Genomic DNA, 11,853 nt, shown 5'->3' on the forward strand with positions numbered 1-11,853 from the left:
CATGTTCAATGCAGCTTATTTGCCTTCTCTTCACAACTTTTTCTCCACTAACCTTCTTTATATTCCTCAGTTTCATGTTCTTTATCTATGTATCACCTATAGTTGAAGAACATCGAGTGACATGTGTATTAAAACCATGTAAAGAAATGTAATTCAGTTAATATATGGTAAGATAAATAAGATTATACTATCATAGTTATGTCTGTGCAAGATAAGGCAGTGACCAACTATTTTCAAAACATTGTCCCGCCCTTTTTAAATTATATTTACCAGTGTAAAGCTGCAAACCACTTTAATAAGCAGGACATAATCAATCCCAGACTAGCAAGAACTTACAAGTATCTACAAGTAGTTCACCCATACCAAAAGACCCTGTAGGCATTTCAGTCCCCAATACATGTGCACTTCAATATTTATTTATAAAACACACATGGTTGTACATACGTTATGAGCATATACATTATAGTATTTAGGTAAACAGTTAATTCAGTTTGCCTTTTTACTGTTGATGTTATAAATAAATCTGCGTCCAAGAACAGGCTTTCGATGGAAAAAGGCTATGCAGTTCACTTACGGAGTTAGAAAAGAAGTTATCAGACTAAAGAGGTCTAGCCATGGTTTTAAACAGATGCATTATATGAGTGTCTCAAGTAGTGTGTATGTACATGGACACTGAAAAATATTTCTGTCTTACAAACATACACAAATAAAGGCACACATGTATGCACATAAATATGTACATATTGCTTTATGTATCCACACTCACAGGCCACCATTTGAGAATGTGCTGATTCCAGAAGCAATACTAGCTTAATGTCATGCACTGTTTTGGTGTTAAAAATCTGTAAATTTTGTTAGGGTTGATCTTTAAGACGACTCAATTTCCTGATCCAGATCACAGCATAACCCCACAAACAGCTGTGTTAGCGAAACTGGTGGAATGCGCACCTCGCCTGGGAGCAGCAAGACGCAGCAAAGGCTCCTTTGGAGGGAAGGTAGGTACGTGTTTAGTCAGTATTGCTACTGGAGACAGTGTATCCTCAAACCACGGCCTTGGAGATACATACATACGCTTTAAAGTACGACCTTTCTTTTGCATATAATAAGGGAATTCTGACAGCGTATTGGCACACCCACTAGGAACAAAGCTTAAACAGGCACTGTCAGCTGCCCCAGGGCTTTACATAAGAATAAAAGATTGAAAGGTGTGCTGTGGGGATGATTCATATACCTGAGGCTTAGACCAGGTGCTCTGCAATTAACTGCATTAACCTGCAGCTGGAGTGAGTTCAGAGTGAAGGTTAGCTATTCTCAGTTCAATTGGTTTAAAATCTGTACTGGGGATTATATTCAGTTATTTATACGGCTGAGTTTTTTGTTGGTTTTGGGGGTTGGGTTTTTTTTGTCTGGCTCTGCTGAGAGGGTAAAAAAAAAAAAAAGGGAGTGCTGTCTGCATGTTGAGCTCTAATGATATTTAATGCAGAGTATAGAAGAATCCTCCTTCTAAAGTTAAAGGGAGGAACCACGAAATGACATTTAAAGTTAGGATGACATTTATTTTGGAATATCCACTGACTTGGGGTAGGTGGAGAGAGATAGATGGCTTTGAAAAGCAGAATGCTTACAGGGATAACCCTTTTTCAGCTTTACAGAATGTGGCAGGGCTTAAAAAATGTGCCTGCCTTAGCACATGGACAGACTACATGATCTCTTTTGAAATCTGCACAGGATCTTTTTACCCGCTGGGTTTAATTTCAGAATCCAGTGCAGTCATTAAAGAAAATAAAATTATGTTTGTTCTTTCATCTGGAGCACAGAGCAGTATCAATTTTTCATTCCCTCCTCCTTTGCATTCGCCCTTCCAAAAAAAAAGATGTATAGATGGAAGAATTCACCCTATAGCTCCCCTAAATTTTCTGATCTTCAACAGCTGCTTTGAATTGATTCTGTATACTTGGTTGCCTAATGTGTGCAACATGTAACACTGTTTCTGTGCTCTTGAACAAGAGATTGCCAAAACTGTAATATTATGTGTACTGAACTTGCAATCGATCTACAAAGGTCTATCTGTATCTTCTCAAATGTCTGAATTTTCTGATCACTCTCTCATGAAGTAATAGTGTATTCCAACACAGCAGTGTCCGAGCACTTCCCATTCGCTAACACGAGGCAGAATATTCTTCATTTAAAGACAGGGGAAACACAAAGTTAAACAATGGGCTTGTGTACACAGAGGTGTTTTCCAGTAATACTATATCATTATACTTAAACCATTGCGGTTGTCTCTGCATTTCCCTATGCAGATATTAGTATTTCAGACTAAGCGGGTCTTTTCTCCCACCTTGTTTTAATAATTTAATAATAATAATCATCATCATCATCATAAATAGGAAAAAAATCTGAACATCTGAGAGTGATTTAAATTTAATACTTCCTTACTGTATTTCATACTGGTATAACTCCCCTGTATAGGAGAGCTATGTGTGTCTTACTGTGTACCATGCTGGCAGTTTGTGGATTTGAGCCAGACTGATTCTCAGTCTAGTGCTTTAACATTTCTATCAAATTCCTGCTTTGACATGGGAAATGCAGCCTTGTCAACTTATGTATGATGAGTTGGGTTCCAGGACAAAAGAAGAGTCTCTGACAGTGCTCTCTAGCAGATGCCCAGGGAAGAGTGTAAGAGGGGGTAAAACACAAAGCTATTGTGGAATTGATACTTCTTCATACTATATACTGGGGAATAACATACACCTGTGGGGAATACCATATACCTATCATATACGTCTGAGAAACTATGAAATACTAGATTTTAGTTCAGACCCGTCACAGAAGCATGACAGCTGCATTATGGAAGTCAGATTTCTTTCGGCCCAAACTGCTGGATACTCCTTCTAGCACTAGTGAAATTCAAGTAGATACTGATTTTTTTTCTGGTGTAGGTGAGGGTAAAATTTAGGCCCCAGACCATTTACACAGTAATTCTCTTGAATTCTCTGCCTGTATTCTGAAGAATTATCACGTAACACTAGAGGTGAAAAACAAGGAAAACTGTAATTAAAAATAGAATTTACATAAAACAAGAAGCAGGAGCAAAGCACAGACAAACCCATCCTAGTCTGGGCCAGTGCCATGATAGGAATGAGCCACAATAGTTATAGTTTTGAAGAATTATGTAATTGGAAAGACAATGACTGCTTCCACTGAACAGCACAGCAAAGTCTTTGCTTCCAGTAATACCAGTATCTGGCCCTTACAGTCATGGTTATCCACCAGAAAAAGAAAACATCATGCCATTTCATACTACGAGAGTGTTTGTGCTCTGGCCTGCTTTACGCTGGCCAGTTCAGCTGACAGTGGCCAGCAAAGTTCACAACATCCCTGTTGAAGACCTGCACTTTTACAGATGCAAAGCTTTAGTGTGCTCAGACAGCTCCCCATTTACACTGATTCTTTTTAAGCACGCTTAACCAAAATAGCTGATTTTTGTTCTGTATGCTGAAGCTGTTAGCTGAGTTTGCAAGCCAGGAGTAAGCAGTAGTAAATTAGGAGACTTGCTTGGTACACACCTGTGCTCCACTGATGCAGAATACACACGAATTTGCTGTGTGGCTGCAGTAGTTGGAGAAATCCTTGATTGTCTGTACAAAGCTGTTCCCTAACGTTGACATTCAGTAGCACACTCTGCTCTCTTCGTTTTGCTTAGCAAGAAGCACACACCAGGCAGCACACTAGCAACAGCCCAGCACTAAATTAATGTGCAGTTACCAGGGTATACTCTCCATTTTGGCATCATCAACAAAGAATCCACTGTTGCAAGGAGACAAAATAGCCACTTCTATATGTACCACGCACACCATATGTGCCTTTCAGACCTGGGTTTGGAGTGTTGTCCAGTGAGTGACAGGTGTTGGTAAACATCTGAGAAAGAAGATTAATCTAGGAGAAGGAGCAGGGTTTGAGTTAAAATGCCAGAATTTAATTTCTTCCTGTGCTTCTATTTCCATTTCTGATGCAGGGTACATATTTTGTATCACATTTTATCCTTCTTTATATTGATTATAAAAGGACTTACCTACAATACCACACAAGGGTTTTAAAAGCATTAATTAATTCACTATTGCAAAACACTGTGAGACATGGATCTCTATTATAGTCACTTTTAAAAGGCTCTTATGAAGGTAATTGAACTTGAGACAGGAAGGCAACTTATGCTAGGATTGTTTTCTACACGCTAAGAAGGCTGACATATCAGGCTATGTTTTTATTACAGGGGTCTATATCAAGCATGAGAGAAGGTACATTGCAAGTTTCCAAACTGATTTTTTTTCAGATTCTTTAAAAAACAATGTTAGAGTAAAAACTTTCTGAAGAGATAATGTGATAAATCAAAGAAAATCAGTCTAGTGTTAGGAAAGTAAATGTCTCTTACCCGTCTTCGGAAAAATTATTTGAAAACCTTTATTCAGAACTTCAGAAAAGGGTGTTACTGTGGCCGTCACCACCTTTACTGTGAAGTGTAATACAATATAGCATGCGGTGCTATAAAGGAACTCTGCTGGATAAAAGGGCCTGAGAGATCTTTACCATTTACTTAATGAACATGTAAGAATCCTGGTATCCTCTGCAGCGGGCAGAGGAGCTGGCCTAGGTCTCTCTGGCTCACACAGCGAAGTGTCAAAGCCAAGGACAAAGGCAGGATACGTCAGAAAGCTACAGCATTTCAGCTGCTGTAACGCTCCCGGGGGCTGCACTTGGGCCAGAAATGGCCCTTGCATTAGGTTGTAAATCACTTTTCAACTCTCTTCTGATATGCTTTTGTCCCTCCTCTGAGGATTACTACTATTAATTTGACATTTAGGTAGGTAGATAAAACTAAGTCAAGGACTGCTAAAGATTAAAATTGATACTGTTAGTAAATCAGGCAAATAAACATTACCTTAAGACAACAGTGTAAGTTAGAGATGGTGAAAAGACATGACAGTTCATAGAGGAAAGTCTGAATTTTAGCCTACTTCCCAAACCAGAAAATCATCTTAAACACATTAAATAGATTGCTAACACAAGTTCACTGCTATGTTAGTTTTCCCATTGTGACAGTTTAGAGACTACTGATAAAACTCTTAAAATGTCCTCTTCTTGTATGGGACAAACATATAAGTACTATGAAATGAGGCACTGAAAAAGTACAAACTAGTCTTCCGAAGTGAAAAACACCATAGAAATAATACCAGAATAATGAATGGGTTTGGAAGATATAGGATAAAGACAACTGACTTGTCTATTGCATCCCAATTCGGTGCTGCTAAACAATCGATGAAAGGCAATGCCATCTTTTTATGGAATAGGGATATTGCAAAAAGCATGTAAGAGAATTAAAGAGTGTAGCTGTCACTGATGTTCAGTGCGGCAGATTTTTCAAGTCTTGTAGGTCAAAGCTTCTAGGTTGTTGGTTTTAAATTATTATACCAAGTCCAAGAAATGTAAAAGTCTGAAAATACGCTGATTTTCAGATTTTTTGTTAGTTTCTGGATAAGTGCATCATCTTCATAATTTCTTGAATTTGGCCAGTTACAGAAGTACCAAAAGAATATGTAATCCTATTTATTGCCTTCTACCTACACCAGTTCGGTGACCTATACAAAGGTTTAAACAACACTTTGATGTAGAAAGTGTTGTAAAAGTATCAAAAATTAAGATACTGAAAAAAAGATTACTTAGGTAAAACAGGACACAAGTGTTGGACACAGAACGACACTTTGTGGCATCTTTGAGGGTCTTAAATCCTGGGGCTGAGGATGAAAACAATGCTTCATGTCAAAGCACCAGGGATCTCCAGCTCACGTTTGCTTACTCTGGCAGCTCTCTGATAAACCTCATTCCCTTTCTAATTGCATACTCTAAATGTTTACTTCTGGCCTGTCCCCAGTCTGTTCTGAATATTATAGGATGGGTACAGAAGCTGGGATGTGACCACTTCAACAGTTACAGGCAGTTGGAAATTATCTTTTACATCAGTGCCCACAGGCAATTTCTTCCACCACCAAACAAATAGTGAACAAGTATGAAAGGAAAAAAGACTGAGCCTCCAAAAATCTCAGTCCTCAGACCCATCCTATAGTTACATTAACCTTTTATTTAGAGATATTGTGCCTGAAAAGTATGTCTGTCCTGCAACCTTCACAAGAAAGCCTGATTTCACATTTCTCATCAAGTATTCACATGAGCAAAGTAGAGTAAGTCTCAGATAAATGGACTTCAGTATATTTCCTTGGAAGTTTATGAATGATATTTAGTATTAGGGGAGTACGTCTTGCTGTCCTCTACCGTAGCAGTGATAAATGTATTTATTACCATCATTTTACTCAGGAAAGTCCCTGCCAGCACCAGAGGTGCCAAAATGATTAAGGCATTACATAGGCAAATAAAAGATACAATATTAGTGAAAAACCTGAACTGAACAACATTCAGGAGATCAGGTGCATGGCCAGCAGGAAGACTACAGTATTGCAAAGGTTTACTAGCAGAGAAGGGAGATTTCCACAAGATTATTGCCCAGGTATGAAGGCTCTTGGTGGACTGAGGAAAGCCAGAAACAGCATCTTCCGTCTGCTGCAAGCTCAAGTAAAACAGGATAACATCCATATGTCAGAAAGACTGCCATATACTTCAGATTGCTTTCATCTACCCCGTCATCTTTCCATAATCTAGATGCTAATTTAGAGAGACACTGAAACTACAACTGGGAGCTGCAGGCACTGAGAGTATCTTTTAGGATCTTCTGGAAGAACAAAACTAAAATTATTTTACCCATTCTTTTGCAAGCTAGATGCTGCAAACATTTGTACTGGAATTTTATGGGAAAGATACTTTAGTGATGCTTTATAAAACAGCATGAGGAGCAAAGATTCTTCTGTAGCAGGGCGGTTCATTTTTTCTTAAGCCAGAAAAGATTAAGGGCCAGAACTTATCACTTTCCTCCTTTCGCACCATCCAAGTGGTACACGAGTAATGTCGGTTATACATAATAGTGCCCAGAATTGGGAGTTCCTAGGAACTGGTTCATGTGCCTGCAATGCTTGAAGCTGCGAGGGCAGCAATAGCCGTCTAGACCCCTGAGACAGCTTGCCTGGGATCTTACTGCTCCTGCCTATTGTCAGCTGCTTGCATTGGTCTTTGTGAAGAGGTACATACTCATACCTGAACAAGGGAGTTTTAAGAAGATTGGTTTTGTCTTGAAAAGCAAGAGGGGAGAAGTTATGGATGGAAAACAAGGGAGGAAGTGACTAGAAGAGAACTAATTAAGCCTCACTATCATATGCAGTTTTCACTATGTTTATGCCTTTACGAGTCTAGATTTGGCTGCAAGATATGCAAACACTGCATGCAAAAAGAATGATGAATGAAGTTTATGGAATGGTTTATATAAGAAAAGAAAATCTGCGTGCATTTTCTTTTTTACCAGGCCTGTCCTTGTTTTTAGTCTCTATAGAAATTTCTGCTGCAGCCTGTGCCTTAAAATAATATCCCTGTGATATCAGAATATAAGTGAAAAGGATATTCTACCTTTATGTAATTTTAAAATTATTGGGTTTATTTCTGACCAGGAGTCTTTCTTATTCTGCTTTGGCTTTAGTCTTATTTGTTGTTTTTGTTCCTAAGAGGAGAAAAATACTGTATCTTTAAATTAGGAGTAGCTGAATAATGAATCTTGGGCAGTGAAAAGGCTAATGTGCTGTGGAAGAGAAGGAGTTTAATCTAATTTAGTTGGAGGGTGTCTGTCTGTGGTGTTGTTTTCTGGACTGTGGGAATAGAGGAGGGAAGCTGCCCCAGTGAATGGTTCCTCCTGAGCCAGAATCAGTGGGGAGTCCCTTAGATGCCACTGATCCGAAGCCAGGCCATGAAAAGGGGATTAAAGAAATGTTCTGATTTGCAATTCACACTAATGCACCCCGTCGAACCTTTGGTAATATTTCAAACCACATTTCAAGGGAAGTGCCCTTAAAATAGCCAGCTAAATTGTATTAGAGCAATACTATACAACCCACTCATCCATTTATGATTTGTTTTTGTTTTTAATTCTTTTAACTGTTGGTGGTGGTGGCTTTCTAAGGTAATTAAAACTTTTGTGCATCGTGAATATTCGCACTTGCATGGGAATATTTCTCAGTATGCCTGTCCTGTTAGGGAGACATGTTTATTTAAATATTGGAGGAAAACTGCTACAAAGATTCTATGGTTAGGAAAAAATAAGCCCATTTGGTTTAAAAAATAAACATTTTTCTGCGTGCCATTTAATTTTATGACTATCTAGTGGAAATTCGGTACAAAAGGCAGGCTTATAAAATTGCTAAAATAGTTAACAGCTTTCTTTTTTCGTGTGTGATCTTTTTCTTTTACAGTTGCTACCTCCTGTATGGCTAATGTGTGTGGGTTTTTTGTAAATATCTATGTTAGAATTTGTTACCAGAATGAAACATGTATCAGATGTAAGCAGTTAAAGAGTGTCTGAATGAACGAATACGAATATAGATGAGGATAGGATTATTAAGTGAGACTAACATTAAACTGATCTGGTTTTTGTGTAATAAACAGCTGCCCAAAAATATTAAACCTGAAAACCAGTTACAGGACAGACTTCTTAAACATAAGACTATAAATATCAGTTCATGTTCTGTCATAACACTATTGATAATCATAAATATTTTAGACAATTTTACTAAAAATCTTTAATGTATTAATTAACTCTTCAACTCCCCAAGCCTATCATTTCAGTTCTCTTTACTGCTGAAGTGTCAGAACATTTTATTTCAAATGGATTATTTAGGTTTTCTTTAATCCCATTTCAGAAAACCTTGCCTACCACTGTAATTTCCATTGACTCTAACATGTACAGAATAGATGCAACTTTGATTTTCACCATTACCCGTATCAAAGTATTTTATTACACTCTCACTGCAATAGATTACACAGCATTAAACTTTGCAGGGATGAGGGGTGGTGGTGTCTTTTTTCTTGTCTTGTTTATGGTTTGCTTTACCTACAAAATATTTAGTTATGGTTTGAATTACGACATGCCTTATTAAATATTCAGTTTTTTTAATCTTTTGCTTACGGGACAGAAGAAAAGCTGGACTTTACGATACAGATGATTCCTCTGCACATTTTTGGGAGGTGGGCAGATGAATAGCTAGAGGGAGAAATGCATCTTTCCTGTGAGTTGGCACATTATTTGAAATCATGTTTAATTATAAAGTTTCATTAAAAATCTTTTGCTTAAAATTTTAGAAGCCTAATAAGATTTCCATTAATTTAAACATATCACTATTCCCACAACGGCCCAAATGCTTTCTTTTTCCTCTTTCATCCATGGTTAAATATGTAAATAAAATGTCTAAAGTCATTCTTCAAAGAAGACAAAAGAAAAAAGAGCTGAGGGAAAAGACAGCCATAAAATTCCTCCCAATTCTCCATAACATTTGCCAGAGGGGGGCCAACTCCTAGCCAGGGCCTAGCAGCAGGGGTGCCTGGCTGCTCCATAGAATCACACATCTCAAATCCCACACACAGGAGAAAAAAAAATAAAATAAAATATCTTTTCAGCTGGAGCCATCAAAAGGTTCTTTTCATTTATTAGTTACAGAGGTATCTTCCAGTTGCTGATTTCTCAGCGCTCTCATTTTTCTATAATAATGTTCTATTTGTTAGTTTCACTGACTCAAGCCCATTGAATGGAAGATACCCCTAGATAGCTCTTTAAAAATATAGAAAGTAAAATAAATGATCTAAAGTAGGATGCATTGTCTAAAATAATGGCTAGAAAAACAAGGCTGATTTAAATTGGCACATAAAAGACCAATTAAGAGAGGCACAACTGCAAAGGTTGGGGTTCCCCCCACCCCCGCTTTTTTTCCTTCACTTTCATTTGTATTTATTTCTATTTCTTTTTGCCTTTTAGAAGAAAAAGGTTGCTATCAGTGCTATAGAAGAAAACAGGCCATGTTTTATTTCATGTATTTTTTCTAGATTAATGTGAATGGTGATGTGATATAATATGCTTTTCAAAAAAAATACTTGTTGAAAAAAAAAACAAGCTCCCAAACAATCAAGTTGAACAAAACAAATATTGAATATGTTCATCTTAGGTATTATTTAAATTCTACTTTTTATTATTATTTAAATTCTACTTTAAAAAGTCCCTTTACTTGTCCCTTGTAAAAGCTTTCCCCACACTTCCCTACTACCCCCAGCTGAGCTCTCTAGAAGAGGAATCAGGATGCATACAAATACTAAGAAAACAGGCTTAGATTAATGAAGAATGGAAATGCCCCAACACACACTCACTCTCACACACATCCATACACAGAGACACACTAAAATAAATAAAGCTTTTTTTTGCACATAACACTGCCTGCTTTTGTAACATTCCCTAAGGAATCTAAAAACGCCCAAGGAAAGGTCAGCCCCTAAGACCAATACTTTGTAAGTATAATCTCCTCAATCCACTGAAAAGCCACAAAAAGAAGGACTACTGTTTTAAAACAATTTTATGATGGCTTTTACTTCTAGGCAAAAACTAGCCACATCTTCAGGGTTTTCAAAGACAAGCGTTAGCCCTGGTTTGTTGTCCTTGCTTGAATCCATTTCACCCTTATCACAATTGAGGAAGCCAACAGTTTCCTTTCTAGAGCCTGGTGGGGTATTAACTCTGACCCTGCGGGATTTGGTAGTTTCCAGGAGAATCCGTGTTCATTTCGATAAGAAACAGGCACTAATGGAGAGGAGCCCGGTTTGTGTGGGCGAGCATGAATGAAGAAAAAAGAGAGATTTTCCTTCTTCATTAATATGTTCGCTAAAACTAAGCTTGATCACAGTGCTCCTTTTCAGTTTGTAAAACTGTGAATTATAGTTTGGCTTGGGATTTAACTTCCTCCTTCTAGCCCTGATAGACCAATAAGCAAAATAAACCTCAAAGCTTAACTTAAAAAGTAAACACAACTCACTTCTGAATGATCTCCATCTCCAAAATCTTTAAGTATCTTTCCTATAGTGGATGAAGTAACTTTCCCAAGGGTATGTCTCTAGTCCTCTTAGGGTTTCTTATTTAAGGAAAAGAAAAAAAGAAGGAAGAAAAAAAAAAGCGAGCTACTTTTCGAGTGATGCCATACTGTGATTAAAAACATAATCAGCTACTTTTTCAGCAATCCTGCCTGTCCTGTTCATTTAGGAATTCGAGACAAAGCACGACATTTGAAAACAGCTGAGATTCCGGGCTGAAAGCAACCATATTTTATGACCCTGGCAGCGAAGAGTTTATAGCACTCGCCATAAAATGCATCCTCCTCCCCACATCCTCCCTGCTAAAGCATCGCCCCCCCCTCCAATAAAGGCAGTCAGGGAGGCACCACCTTCAGCCCTCTGATTAGGAGCCGCGGAGGCTGCAGCACTGGCCCTCCCTGGCTTCCTACCTGGGCGAGGGAGGTGAGGCTGGCGCCTTCTAGAGAAAAGATCTTGTTAAACTTTCAAGGGAGGGCAACGGGAGGGAAAGGGAAGGAAGACAGAAGGAGAGAGAAACAAACGGGGCTTTTTCTAATCTGTGCTGATCAAGGAAAACCTGTAGGGGTCCTTAAGGAGGTTTCAAGGCGTTCCGAGTGATTGGAAAGTAATCACCGTGTCAGCTTCACCTTTCTCATGCAAAGTGGATGTCGAATGCGAGGCGGATCCTGCACAGGTTTTTTTGGAGGGGTTGGTTTTTGGTTTTGTTTTTTATTTTATTTTATTTTATCCTTGGACTCAGCCGCCCCCTAAAAGCCCCAGCTGCTCCAGCCCCGGGAGTTCCTGCTGGTGCGGGGG

This window comes from Charadrius vociferus, unplaced genomic scaffold (assembly GCF_000708025.1).
Source record: "Charadrius vociferus isolate BGI_N301 unplaced genomic scaffold, ASM70802v2 scaffold326, whole genome shotgun sequence".
Lineage (NCBI taxonomy): Eukaryota > Metazoa > Chordata > Aves > Charadriiformes > Charadriidae > Charadrius > Charadrius vociferus.